Source organism: Cherax quadricarinatus, chromosome 56 (genome assembly GCF_038502225.1).
Source record: "Cherax quadricarinatus isolate ZL_2023a chromosome 56, ASM3850222v1, whole genome shotgun sequence".
Lineage (NCBI taxonomy): Eukaryota > Metazoa > Arthropoda > Malacostraca > Decapoda > Parastacidae > Cherax > Cherax quadricarinatus.
The window spans coordinates 24,165,908-24,179,724 of record NC_091347.1 but is presented as its reverse complement, the minus strand read 5'-3'; the positions used below and the strand labels follow the sequence as shown (position 1 = coordinate 24,179,724).

The following is a 13,817-nucleotide window of genomic DNA, read 5'->3' as shown; positions in this document are numbered from 1 at the left end:
CTATGTTTTGTCATGGTGTGTTATGACGCTATGTTCTGTCATGGTGTGTTAGGACGCTATGTTCTGTCATGGTGTGTTATGACGCTATGTTCTGCCATGGTGTGTAAGGACGCTATGTTCTGTCATGGTGTGTAAGGACGCTATGTTCTGTCATGGTGTGTAAGGACGCTATGTTCTGTCATGGTGTGTTAGGACGCTATGTTCTGTCATGGTGTGTTAGGACGCTATGTTCTGTCATGGTGTGTTGGGACGCTATGTTCTGTCATGGTGTGTAAGGACGCTATGTTCTGTCATGGTGCGTAAGGACGCTATGTTCTGTCATGGTGCGTAAGGACGCTATGTTCTGTCATGGTGTGTTATGACGCTATGTTCTGTCATGGTGTGTTAGGACGCTATGTTCTGTCATGGTGTGTTAGGACGCTATGTTCTGTCATGGTGTGTTGGGACGCTATGTTCTGTCATGGTGTGTTAGGACGCTATGTTCTGTCATGGTGTGTTAGGACGCTATGTTCTGTCATGGTGTGTTAGGACGCTATATTCTACCATGATGGGTTAGGACGCTATATTCTACCATGATGGGTTAGGACGCTATGTTCTGTCATGGTGTGTTAGGACGCTATATTCTACCATGATGGGTTAGGACTCTATGTTCGATATACACGTAGAGTTGGAAAGTTTTATTCTGTCATGTAGAGTGGGTCACATATGCTGTATAATACTAATAAATTTATTTACTTGATAAATAAGATTCATTAAGAGTACATGGGGATCCTTATTACTGATTGGCAATAAAGAACCAATGTCCTTATTGTATACCATCAATAACTTTATTTACTTCTTGACCTCTTAATAAATTGTTTTATTTGGCGTTTGTTGTACTGGAGTCTCCCCTTCAACTATTACAGTAGCTTAGGTATTATTTATTTACTTTGCACGTTAAACAACACAGGCACAAAGTGGGTTTATGAAGGAAACATGGTGAGTCACGGGGAAGAGCATACCTCTAGTGTCAGAAGTGTCTTTTTGTCTGGTGATGGCTATGTTTATCGTTTTAAGGAGTTGTTGATGTTTCGGAGATGACGGAGCTATTTTGTTTTCCTGTGTAACTGTGTTTGAAGTAATTGATAATAAGGATTTATGGTCTCTTCGTCCGCTGTTGTCTGATTCCTTAATCACAAACCAGGTGTCGATTCATTTCATCAAGTGGTTAGTTGTGTTCCAGTGTTGTACGTGAGTGTTGTTCAAGTTGGTCACATCTGCACGTGTAATTATCCTCGGCTAGATGTGTTCTTATGATTCATGGTGTTCCTCCAATGTATACCTTGTTACAGCCTCCACAGGGGATTGTGCTCGCCCGTGCGTTGCCTGGTTTAAAGTTCTCCATTTTAGTTGTGTTTAGATCTTTGATGGATGTGTTCATTGTTATGGCGACTCTGGTGTTGATAAATAATACACATTTGCAGCTTGGGCATCTTTATTGCCGAAACGTTTCGCTTGTATAGCAGGCTTCCTCAGTCGGGTATGGGTGAATGCAGCACTAGTAACAGTAGAAGTAGTATTATCGAGGCCAGTCCGTCACTCTCAGTGGACGGTGGGTTTATTTATCAACTTGTTGGTATTGTATACCATCGCACATAGGAGAAAGAAACCTATGACAACGTTTCAGTCCGATTTGCACCATTAACTAGTCACCCACAGTTAAATGTCCAAATCGGACCGAAACGTCGTAGTAAGCTCCTCTCTCCCATAAGCGGGTTGTTTGTGTATTGTTCCAGTCACGGTATTGTGTCTATTTGATCTTTCGTATACCATCGATAATACGACTCCGGTGTTGCCTTGTGCGAGCACTTTGGAGACAGTTCAACTTGCATGAATAATTGATGATGTGAAGGAGTAGTTGCAGTTCGGTAAATGCTTAGTGCATATAGGAGCATTCCTTGTCAAACTTGGGAATGCAGATGCAATATACTTTCAGTAAGATGTCGAGAATGATGATACCTCGTGTAGGTCATTATTATTTTTTAATATTTTCCGTAGACTTGCAGTTATAAGGTGTTATCTGCTGTGTGGATGAGGACGTCTAGGAATGTCGACCTGTCACTGGTCTTCTCTTCAAGTGTGAACCTGAAGAGGATCCTTTTCTGTAAGTTGATCCTTCTCTGTATGTTGATCCTTCTCTGTTGATTCTTCTCTGTATGTTGATCCTTTCCTGTGGGTTCTAACAGATGTCAAAACTCTTGGGAGTGATAACTAGGGCGTCGTACACATATGACACACATGAGATGTTGCTGGGGATAATATTGGCGAAGGGTTCAGTTCCTAGGTGCTCCATGTGTAGGTTCCCCCAGACAGCACTCATGGGGTAACCCATCTAAGGACAAGATGGTGTCTCAGTGCGTGTAATGAGGCTGACAGACCACTGGGATGTAAAGCATGTAAGTGGTTTACAGAAATCTGAACATTATTCTATGGTTCTATGCAGCATTGGGACTCAGACTTTACATTCTCAGCGGCTTTGGGTACTCAAGAGAACATACAGAGAAAGATGGCAAAATTTGATCCAAATATACAAGGAATCTTGCTTGGGAAGAAAGACCGGGAGACCTGAACCATCACTTCTGTAAGACGTGAGGGATGTAGAGAAGAGGGAATTGACATGTGCATCTGGAGAAGGCGGAATTAAGAAGGGGAGATGGAAATGGGGTGCTGGGAATGTATGGCCGGGAAGAGAATCGGAACAATGGATTCGAGTTGGATAAATTCGGATTTGGAAAGGCAGTGAGAGAGTAAAATGCTTGGTAATGGAGTTGTGGATGAGTGGAACGATCTGCCACCCGGAGACATTGAAGCTAGCTTCTTAGCTGGCTTTTAAAAGTGGGTTGGACAAACAAACGGGTTAGAGGATCTGGATTTGGGAAAGACCTGTCTAAAGAAAGCTGGTAGGCCTTCTGAAGTGAGAGAGAAGGGGAGGAGGATGAGGGAGAAAGAGAGAGATAGAGTAAGAGAGGCACTCGAAGAACAGGGCAATGGTGGCTGGATCCATAAGAGTTCGGCCAAATTGAAAAAGTTTAATCAATCGAGGCAGCACGTGGGTGTAAGTAGAGGACAGCGGACCGGGGACGACCACCAGCTGCCTCTGGCACCAGCTGTGACCCCCTCATGACACACAGATGGCTCCTATGTCCCCCCCACCCTCGCCTATTCCATCCCTCACGTTAGGATCCCGGCCTCTCCAAGCCACCTGGAGCTCAGGATGGGAAGAAGGGAAAAGAAGCAGAATATGGAATGGTGGAACTTTCTGAAAGAGGAAGGAAAAAGAGTAACAAAAGAGAAAAGGCAAGTGAAAAAAAGAGAATAATTTTGAGACTGGAAGTGGAAATAAGAAGGAAAGAGCAATGGATGATGATGATGATAATAACAATAATAGTAGTAGTAATAATAATAATAATAATAAATAATAATAATAATAATAATAATAATAATAATAAAATAAATAAAAATAATACTGATTACTGCAAACGTATAACCACATATATATGAATGTATTTATTTATTTATTTATTATTAAAATATTTATTACATCGCATAATCATCGTTTCGGTAACTCACAAAATGTCAAATATAAAAGAAAACCATTGAAAATACAATTAACTTACAAGATAAAACAGACGTCAAAGCAAAAGAGAAGCTAGAAGATGTGTTCATAGTTGCTATCTTCAGGATTAATTCTGACAGACTGGCAGCCAAAGACACAGACATTAAGAGATATAGTGTGACAGCCAGACAGACAGACAGACAGACAGACAGTGCGATGAGGTTCCTGGGATAGAACAAGGAGTGTCTGTTAATTAAGATGAGGTGAAGACAAGCCAGGAGATGAATAAGGTTCTTTAGAAGAAAATGATCAGGAGAAGACAAGCCAGGAGATGAAGAGGAGGAGAAGACAAGCCAGGAGATGAAGAGGAGGAGAAGACAAGCCAGGAGATGAACAAGGTTCTTTAGAAGAAAATGATCAGGAGAAGACAAGCCAGGAGATGAAGAGGAGGAGAAGACAAGCCAGGAGATGAAGAGGAGGAGAAGACAAGCCAGGAGATGAACAAGGTTCTTTAGAAGAAAATGATGAGGAGGAGGAGAAGACAAGCCAGGAGATGAACAAGGTTCTTTAGAAGATGATGAGTAGGAGAAGCAAGAGGAGGGTTAAGAAGAGGAGGAGAAGGAAGGGGAAGAGAAGGAGGATGACGAGGAGGAGGAGGAGGAGGAGGAGGGTAGGACTGCTGGGTCCTCCTAATGGCAAATTCATGTCTCAGTCCTGATATCTGCAACTGATACTTCAACGTGCAACCCAGCGAGCGAGATGCTGGAGGGGGGGAAGGGTAGTAATGGTGGTGGTGGTGGTAGTTGGGATGGTAGTGGTGGTGGTGGATGGTAGTAATGTTGGTGGATGGTAGTGGTGGGGGGATGGTAGTGGTGTGGTGGAGGGTAGCGGTGGGGGCATGGTAGTGGTGTTGGTGGATGGTTGTGGTCGGGGGATGGTAGTTGTGGGGGGATGGTAGTGGTGTTGGTGGATGGTTGTGGTGGGGGGATGGTAGTGGTGGGGGGATGGTAGTGGTGTTGGTGGATGGTTGTGGTGGGGGGATGGTAGTGGTGGGGGGATGGTAGTGGTGTTGGTGGATGGTAGCGGTGGGGGCATGGTAGTGGTGTTGGTGGATGGTAGTGGTGTTGGAGGATGGTAGTGGTGGTGGTGGATGGTAGTGATGTTGGTGGATGGTAGTGATGCTGGTGGGGGATGGTAATGGTGGTGGTGGGTGGATGGTGGTGATTGTGGGAGGTAGTGGCGGGCGGACTAGGTCGTGATAGGTAGTAGTAGTAGTAGTAGTAGTAGTATAGTAGTGAGGGGGACTTCTTGGGGAGAGTACTGATGACAGGGGGATATTGATAAAGATGGATATATAGATACAACCAACAACAACATACAGTCACAACAATACCGAGTGAAAGATACAAAGGCACATAGAAAGGACGAAAAAAATGTAGTAACGGAATGGATGAAATAACGAAAATAATATAGACAGAAAATATAAATATTTATATACACAGAAAGGTGAGATATACAGCAAATTGGCATAAAAGCTTAGAGATCAGTCTCTCTCTCTCTCTCTCTCTCTCTCTCTCTCTCTCTCTCTCTCTCTCTCTCTCTCTCTCTCTCTCTCTCTCTCTCTCTCTCTCTCTCTCTCTCTCTCTCTCTCTCTCTCTCTCTCTCTCTCTCTCTCTCTCTCTCTCTCTCTCTCTCTCTCTCTCTATATATATATATATATATGTGTGTGTGTGTGTGTGTGTGTGTGTGTGTGTGTGTGTGTGTGTGTGTGTGTGTGTGTGTGTGTGTGTGTGTGTGTGTGTGTGTGTGTGTGTATGTATGTATGTATACAAAATCCTTCGGGAAATTTTTAAGATTTCTTGGGAGAAATTAAACAGTTTACTGTGGGGAGTTTGTGGAGAGTTGGGGAAGGGGGAGAGGGGGATAGTGTTGGGGAGGGGGGGGGTAGTGCCAAGAACGTGCAAGGAATGTATAACATCTTACTGGCCAGACCACCACCACAACCACCACCACAAACACCACCATCATAACCACCACCATCACAACCTCCACCACTACCACAACCACCACCATCACAACCACCACCATCACAACCATCACCACCACCACCACAACCACCACCACCACAACCACCACCACCACAACCACCACCACAACCACCACCATCACAACCACCACTACCACATCAACCATCATCAACTCCACCAATACCAAAACTACCACCACCACAGGGACTGACCACCTCAATATTTTTCTCCAAGGTTGAAGGACTGACTGCATCATCTTCATTTCACTACTACACCTACTGACTCTGTATTTGACTGAAGAAGTCTACCGTGTAGACGAAACGTTTCATCAATAAAGGTGCCGAACTGTTGCACATGTGTGTTAATCATGTGTGGTGTTGCTGCCCATGATACTCGACCCTCGGGCCAAAACACTGAACCATCTTAAATTACTCCTTTATTATTCCCCTTCTCCTGTCCTCTCTGTCTTTCCATTCTCTCCCTCTTCCCCTTCACTCTTATCATCAGTTCTTTACTCCTTTATTATTCCCCTTGTCCTTTCCTCTCTGTCTCTCCATTCTCTCCCTCTTCCCCTTCACTCTTATCATCAGTTCTTTACTCCTTTATTATTCCCCTTGTCCTTTCCTCTCTGTCTCTCCATTCTCTCCCTCTTCCCCTTCACTCTTATCATCAGTTCTTTACTCCTTTATTATTCCCCTTGTCCTTTCCTCTCTGTCTCTCCATTCTCTCCCTCTTCCCCTTCATTCTTATCATCAGTTCTTTACTCCTTTATTATTCCCCTTCTCCTGTCCTCTCTGTCTCTCCATTCTCTCCCTCTTCCCCTTCATTCTTATCATCAGTTCTTTACTCCTTTATTATTCCCCTTCTCCTGTCCTCTCTGTCTCTCCATTCTCTCCCTCTTCCCCTTCATTCTTATCATCAGTTCTTTACTCCTTTATTATTCCCCTTGTCCTTTCCTCTCTGTCTCTCCATTCTCTCCCTCTTCCCCTTCATTCTTATCATCAGCTCTTTACTTCTTTATTATTCCCCTTGTCCTTTCCTCTCTGTTTCTCCATTCTCTCCCCCTTCCCCTTCATTCTTATCATCAGTTCTTTACTCCTTTATTATTCCCCTTATCCTGTCCTCTCTGTCTCTCCATTCTCTCCCTCTTCCCCTTCATTCTTATCATCAGTTCTTTACTCCTTTATTATTCCCCTTCTCCTGTCCTCTCTGTCTCTCCATTCTCTCCCTATTCCCCTTCATTCTTATCATCAGTTCTTTACTCCTTTATTATTCCCCTTATCCTGTCCTCTCTGTCTCTCCATTCTCTCCCCCTTCCCCTTCATTCTTATCATCAGTTCTTTACTCCTTTATTATTCCCCTTATCCTGTCCTCTCTGTCTCTCCATTCTCTCCCCCTTCCCCTTCATTCTTATCATCAGTTCTTCTACTCATACCACCTCTTTTTCCTTTTTCTCATTCCTCTCCACCCCTCCCTCTCTTCACCCTTCGCACCTTTCTACCTATTCGTTTATTCCTCCTATTTTTCCCATCTTTTCTTGCTTAACTTTCTCCATCTCTCCTCTCCTCTCCTTCCTATCTTCTTCCTTTACCCCCTCTACATCATTTCGCCCGCCCTCCTCTTCTTTCCTGATATCTCAACATCATTTTCTCTCTTCCCACTCTTCACTCATTTCCCCTTTTGCTAGTTTCACTTTCCTCTCGTTTCCCCTCATTCTACTTGTTTGCTCTTTGTATTCTCCCAAACTTCATCTTCCTTCCTCCCCTCAGTTTTCTATTTTATATTGTTCCTTCATCTTGTCTTCCTCCTCTTTATTCACGTCTCCTTTTTATTTCTTTCCCCTCTCTCTTCTCTTCTCCTTTTTATCTCTTTCCCCTCTCTCTTCTCTTCTCCTTTTTATTTCTTTCCCCTCTCTCTTCTTTTCTCCTCATCTCTTGTAACTTGCTCTCTTAATACTTTTTCATCTCATTTCCCTCCGCTTATTCCTCTTCCTCTTTCTTTCTCACTGTACATCCCTTAACTTTCACCTTCTCTTATCATTTTCGTTCTTCCTTTCTCCTCTTACTTTCCCTTTCTGTTTTTTATGACTTACTTCTCCTCTTGTTTTTCTTTTCCCATATTTCTTTCTTCCTTGTACACGTTCCCCTCAGGCAAACTTCCCCTCTGATTAATATGTTTCTGCCTCCCCTCATGCCCCCTCCTCTCTCTCTTTCTCTCTCTCTCTCTCTTTCTCTCTCTCTTCTTTAATTCTCTCCGTCTGTCCGTATATTCTTCCTCCCTTTCTGTTCACCATCTTCCATTCTCTCCCTTCTCTCTTTCCCTTATTCCCTATCTCCTCTCTTCCTTTCCCTTCTCCTGACCTTCCTGACTCGCTCCCTCCCCTCTCTACCTTCCTGTTCACTCCTTTTATCACCTCTCTCTCTCTCTCTCTCTCTCTCTCTCTCTCTCTCTCTCTCTCTCTCTCTCTCTCTCTCTCTCTCTCTCTCTCTCTCTCTCTCTCTCCCCAGTGCCTTCATCCACTCTTCAACTTTCTTCCATACTACTGTACATTAATTCTTCTCATTTTATGCATTTTCTTTCTTCCCTCATTCGTTCTTTTTTTGGCCTCTTTGAGGAGTCATCTTATTAGTGGTCTCTTCTTACCTCATTTTCATTACCCTCTTTCTCCCCCCCTCTCTCATTACCCATTTTCTTTTACATTCTCCTCCACTTTACCCCTACACACAAGCCCTTTTCTTAACACTAATTATCTAAATTTCATCCTCTTCCCACTCTCATCCTCCCTATTCTCGCTTCTCTCCCCCTTCATCCTCCATTTTCCACCCTTGTTTCCCCCTCTTCCTCCCCTTCCTCTTCCTTGCTCCCCTCACCACAGTGTTCTCAGGGGACCCATCCGTCTTAGAAGTGGCATAGCATATGTGGGTGTGAAGGGACCCCCCATGTGTGGGTGTGGAGGTGCCCATGTATGGGTGTAGAGGTGCCCATGTATGGATGTGGAGGTGCCCATGTATGGGTGTGGAGGTGCTCATGTGTGGATGTGGAGGTGCCCATGTATGGGTGTAGAGGTGCCCATGTGTGGGTGTAGAGGTGCCCATGTGTGGGTGTGGAGGTGCCAACATTTGTGTGGGTGTGGAGAGGCCCCCATATGTTGGTGTGGAGGTGCCAACATGTGTGGGTGTGGAGGTGCCAACATGTGTGTGGGCGTGGAGGGGCCCCCATGTGTGGGTGTGGAGGTGCCAAAATGTGTGGGTGTGGAGGTGCCAACATGTGTGTGGGTGTGGAGGGGCCCCCATGTGTTGGTGTGGAGGTGCCAACATGTGTGGGTGTGGAGGTGCCCATGTGTGTGGGTGTGGAGGGGCCCCCATGTGTTGGTGTGGAGGTGCCAACATGTGTTGGTGTGGAGGTGCCAACATGTGTGGGTGTGGAGGTGCCCATGTGTGTGGGTGTGGAGGTGCCCATGTGTGTGGGTGTGGAGGTGCCCATGTGTTGGTGTGGAGGTGCCAACATGTGTGGGTGTGGAGGTGCCCATGTGTGTGGGTGTGGAGGTGCCCATGTGTGTGGGTGTGGAGGTGCCCATGTGTTGGTGTGGAGGTGCCAACATGTGTGGGTGTGGAGGTGCCCATGTGTGTGGGTGTGGAGGTGCCCATGTGTTGGTGTGGAGGTGCCAACATGTGTGGGTGTGGAGGTGCCCATGTGTGTAGGTGTGGAGGTGCCCATGTGTTGGTGTGGAGGTGCCAACATGTGTGGGTGTGGAGGTGCCCATGTGTGTGGGTGTGGAGGTGCCCATGTGTTGGTGTGGAGGTGCCAACATGTGTGGGTGTGGAGGTGCCCATGTGTGTGGGTGTGGAGGTGCCCATGTGTTGGTGTGGAGGTGCCAACATGTGTGGGTGTGGAGGTGCCCATGTGTGTGGGTGTGGAGGTGCCCATGTGTTGGTGTGGGGGTGCCAACATGTGTGGGTGTGGAGGTGCCCATGTGTGTGGGTGTGGAGGTGCCAACATGTGTGGGTGTGGAGATGCCAACATGTGTGGGTGTGGAGGTGCCCATGTGTGTGGGTGTGGAGGTGCCAACATGTGTGGGTGTGGAGGTGCCAACATGTGTGGGTGTGGAGATGCCAACATGTGTGGGTGTGGAGGTGCCCATGTGTGTGGGTGTGGAGGTGCCCATGTGTGTGGGTGTGGAGGTGCCCATCTGTGTGGGTGTGGAGGTGCCCATGTGTGTGGGTGTGGAGGTGCCCATGTGTGTGGGTGTGGAGGTGCCAACATGTGTGGGTGTGGAGGTGCCAACATGTGTGGGTGTGGAGGTGCCAACATGTGTGGGTGTGGAGGTGCCAACATGTGTGGGTGTGACGGGAAGGGAGTAGACTTCTTGATTCTTATTCATGATTCCTCTTCTTCTTCTTCTTCTCCTCCTCCTCCTCCTCCTCCTCCTCCTCCTCCTCCTCCTCCTCCTCCTCCTCCTCCTCCTCCTCCTCCTCCTCTTCCTCTTCCTCTTCCTCTTCCTCTTCCTCTTCCTCCTCCTACTCCTCCTCCTCCTCCTCCTCCTTCTCCTCCTCCTTCTTCCCCTCACCACTCCCGCACCTCTCCCCCACCACTCTCTCCACCACTCCCTCCACCACTCCCTCACCACTCCCCCACCACTCTCTCCACCAGTCCCCCACCACTCTCTCCACCACTCCACCACTCCCTCACCACTCCCCCACCACTCTCTCCACCACTCCCCCACCACTCTCTCCACTCTCCCACCACTCCCCTACCACTCCCCCACAACTCCCTCCACCTCCCCTCCACCACTCCCCCACCACTCCCCCACCACTCCCCCACCACTCCCCCACCACTCCCTCCACCATTCCCTCCACCACTCCCCCACCACTCTCTCCACTCTCCCACCACTCCCCTACCACTCCCCACCACTCCCTCCACCTCCCCTCCACCACTCCCCCACCACTCCCCCACCACTCCCCCACCACTCCCCCACCACTCCCTCCACCATTCCCTCCACTACTCCCCCACCACTCCCTCCACCACTCCCCCACCACTCCCTCCACCACTCCCTCCACCACTCCCCCACCACTCCCCCACCACTCCCCCACCACTCCCTCCACCACTCCCACCACCACTCCCTCCACCACTCCCTCCACCACTCCTCCACCACTCCCACACCACTCCCTACACCACTCCCTCCACCACTCCCTCCACCACTCCCCCACCACTCCTACACCACTCCTACACCATTCCTCCACCACTCCCTCCACCACTCCCTCCACCACTCCCTCCACCACTCCCCCACCACTCCCCCACCACTCCCTCCACCACTCCCACAACCACTCCCACCACCACTCCCTCCACCCCTCCCACCACCACTCCACCACCACTCCCCCACCCCACCCGCCACCACTCCCACCACCACTCCTACACCACTCCCTCCACCACTCCTCCACCACTCCCACACCACTCCCTCCACCACTCCCTCCACCACTCCCACCACCACTCCCTCCACCACTCCCTCCACCACTCCTCCACCACTCCCACACCACTCCTACACCACTCACACACCACTCCTACACCACTCCTACACCACTCCTACACCACTCCCTCCACCACTCCCTCCACCACTCCCTCCACCACTCCCTCCACCACTCCTCCACCACTCCCCCACCACTCCTCCACCACTCCCTCCACCACTCCCTCCACCACTCCCTCCACCACTCCCTCCACCACACCCCCACTAAACCTCACAACTAGCTCAGTTTTTAAGAACATCTAAATCCTGCCCCCTCCCCCCTCCCCCAAGCTTACCACAGCAACCCGAAGTTCCCAAAGGAAGTCTTAGGTAAATACTAGTCTTATTTTAGTGTGTTCAGCGTTAGTATGTAGGAGTAACACGCTGGGGATTACAGGGATTAACACGTAAACCGCGGATTTAAATATCTCCTTCTGGGGATTTATTCTGAATTTGTTGCAGGAATATTCATGCATTTGGGTTTTTTTGGTAAGAGTAAATTTGATTTTTTTTTTGAGGTAAGATTTTTGTAAGGGGGTGAAAGTGTGAGGAGGTTTATCAAGGGGGTTGTTATGTTGGGTACGTGTTTATAGGAGGGTGATAGAAGCGTAAGGGATGTGCAGGGGTAGTGTGGGTGGGGGTGGTGTGGGTGGTGTTGGTGGTGGTGGTGTTGGTAGTGGTAGTGGTGGTGGCAATGATAGAGTGGTGGATGGTGACAGTGGTGGTTAGTGATGGATGGTGGTAGTGGTGGTTAGTGATGGATGGTGGTAGTGGTGGTTAGTGATGGATGGTGGTAGTGGTGGTGGTGTTGGTAGTGGTAGTGGTGGTGGCAATGATAGAGTGGTGGATGGTGACAGTGGTGGTTAGTGATGGATGGTGGTAGTGGTGGTTAGTGATGGATGGTGGTAGTGGTGGTGGTGTTGGTAGTGGTAGTGGTGGTGGCAATGATAGAGTGGTGGATGGTGACAGTGGTGGTTAGTGATGGATGGTGGTAGTGGTGGTTAGTGATGGATGGTGGTAGTGGTGGTTAGTGATGGATGGTGGTAGTGGTGGTTAGTGATGGATGGTGGTAGTGGTGGTTAGTGATGGATGGTGGTAGTGGTGGTTAGTGATGGATGGTGGTAGTGGTGGTTAGTGATGATGGTGTGGGTGGTGATGGTGGTGTGGGTGGTGATGGTGGTGTGGGTGGTGATGGTGGTGTGGGTGGTGATGGTGGTGTGGGTGGTGATGGTAGTGTGGGTGGTGATGGTAGTGTGGGTGGTGATGGTAGTGTGGGTGGTGATGGTAATGTGGGTGGTGATGGTAGTGTGGGTAGTGATGGTGGTGTAGATGCTGATGGTGGTGATGGTAGTGTGGGTGGTGATGGTAGTGTGGGTGGTGATGGTAGTGTGGGTAGTGTGGGTGGTGATGGTAGTGTGGGGGTGATGGTAGTGTGGGTGGTGATGGTGGTGTGGGTGGTGATGGTAGTGTGGGTGGTGATGGTAGTGTGGGCGGTGATGGTGGTGTGGGTGGTGATGGTAGTGTGGGTGGCGATGGTAGTGTGGGTGGTGATGGTGGTGTGACTGGTGATGGTAGTGTGGGTGGTGATGGTAGTGTGGGTGGTGATGGTAGTCTGGATGGTGATGGTAGTCTGGGTGGTGATGGTAGCGTGGGTGGTGATGGTAGTGTGGGTGGTGATGATAGCGTGGGTGGTGATGGTGGTGTGGGTGGTGATGGTGGTGATGGTAGTGTGGGTGGTGATGGTAGTGTGGGTGGTGATGGTAGTGTGGGTAGTGATGGTAGTGTGGGTAGTGTGGGTGGTGATGGTAGTGTGGGTGGTGATGGTAGTGTGGGTGGTGATGGTAGTGTGGGTAGTGATGGTGGTGTGGGTAGTGTGGGTGGTGATGGTAGTGTGGGGGGTGATGGCAGTGTGGGTGGTGATGGTGGTGTGGGTGGTGATGGTAGTGTGGGTGGTGATGGTAGTGTGGGTGGTGATGGTGGTGTGGGTGGTGATGGTAGTGTGGGTGGTGTTGGTGGTGGTGGTGGTGACAGTAGTGTGGGTGGTAGTGATGGTGGTGTTGGTAGTGGTAGTGGTGGTGGTAATGGTAGAGTGATGGATGGTGGTAGTGGTGGTTAGTGATAGTAGTGTGGGTGGTGATGGTAGTGTGGGTGGTGATGGTGGTGTAGGTGGTGGTGGTGATGGTTGTGTGTGTGGTGATGGTAGTATGGGTGGTGATGGTAGCGTGGGTGGTGACGGTAGTCTGGGTGGTGATGGTAGTGTGGGTGGTGATGGTAGCGTGGGTGGTGATGGTAGTGTGGGTGGTGATGGTGGTGTGGGTGGTGATGGTAGCGTGGGTGGTGATGGTAGTGTGGGTGGTGATAATAGCGTGGGTGGTGATGGTAGTGTGGGTGGTGATGGTAGTGTGGGTGGTGATAATAGCGTGGGTGGTGATGGTAGTGTGGGTGGTGATGGTAGTGTGGGTGTTGATGGTAGTGTGGGTGGTGATGGTAGTGTGGGTGGTGATAATAGCGTGGGTGGTGATGGTAGTGTGGGTGGTGATGGTAGTGTGGGTGGTGATGGTAGTGTGGGTGGTGATGGTAGTGTGGGTGGTGATGGTAGTGTGGGTGGTGATGGTAGTGTGGGTGGTGATGGTAGTGTGGGTGGTGATGGTAGCGTGGGTGGTGATGGTAGTGTGGGTGGTGATGGTAGTGTGGG

At 49.1% G+C, this 13,817-nt stretch overlaps 1 protein-coding gene across 1 annotated transcript in view; it reads left to right on the top strand.

The window, feature by feature from the left end:
- The window catches only part of LOC138854381 (uncharacterized), a 574,782-nt gene that overhangs the window by 380,249 nt on the left and 180,716 nt on the right, over positions 1 to 13,817 (top strand). The window lies entirely within an intron of this gene.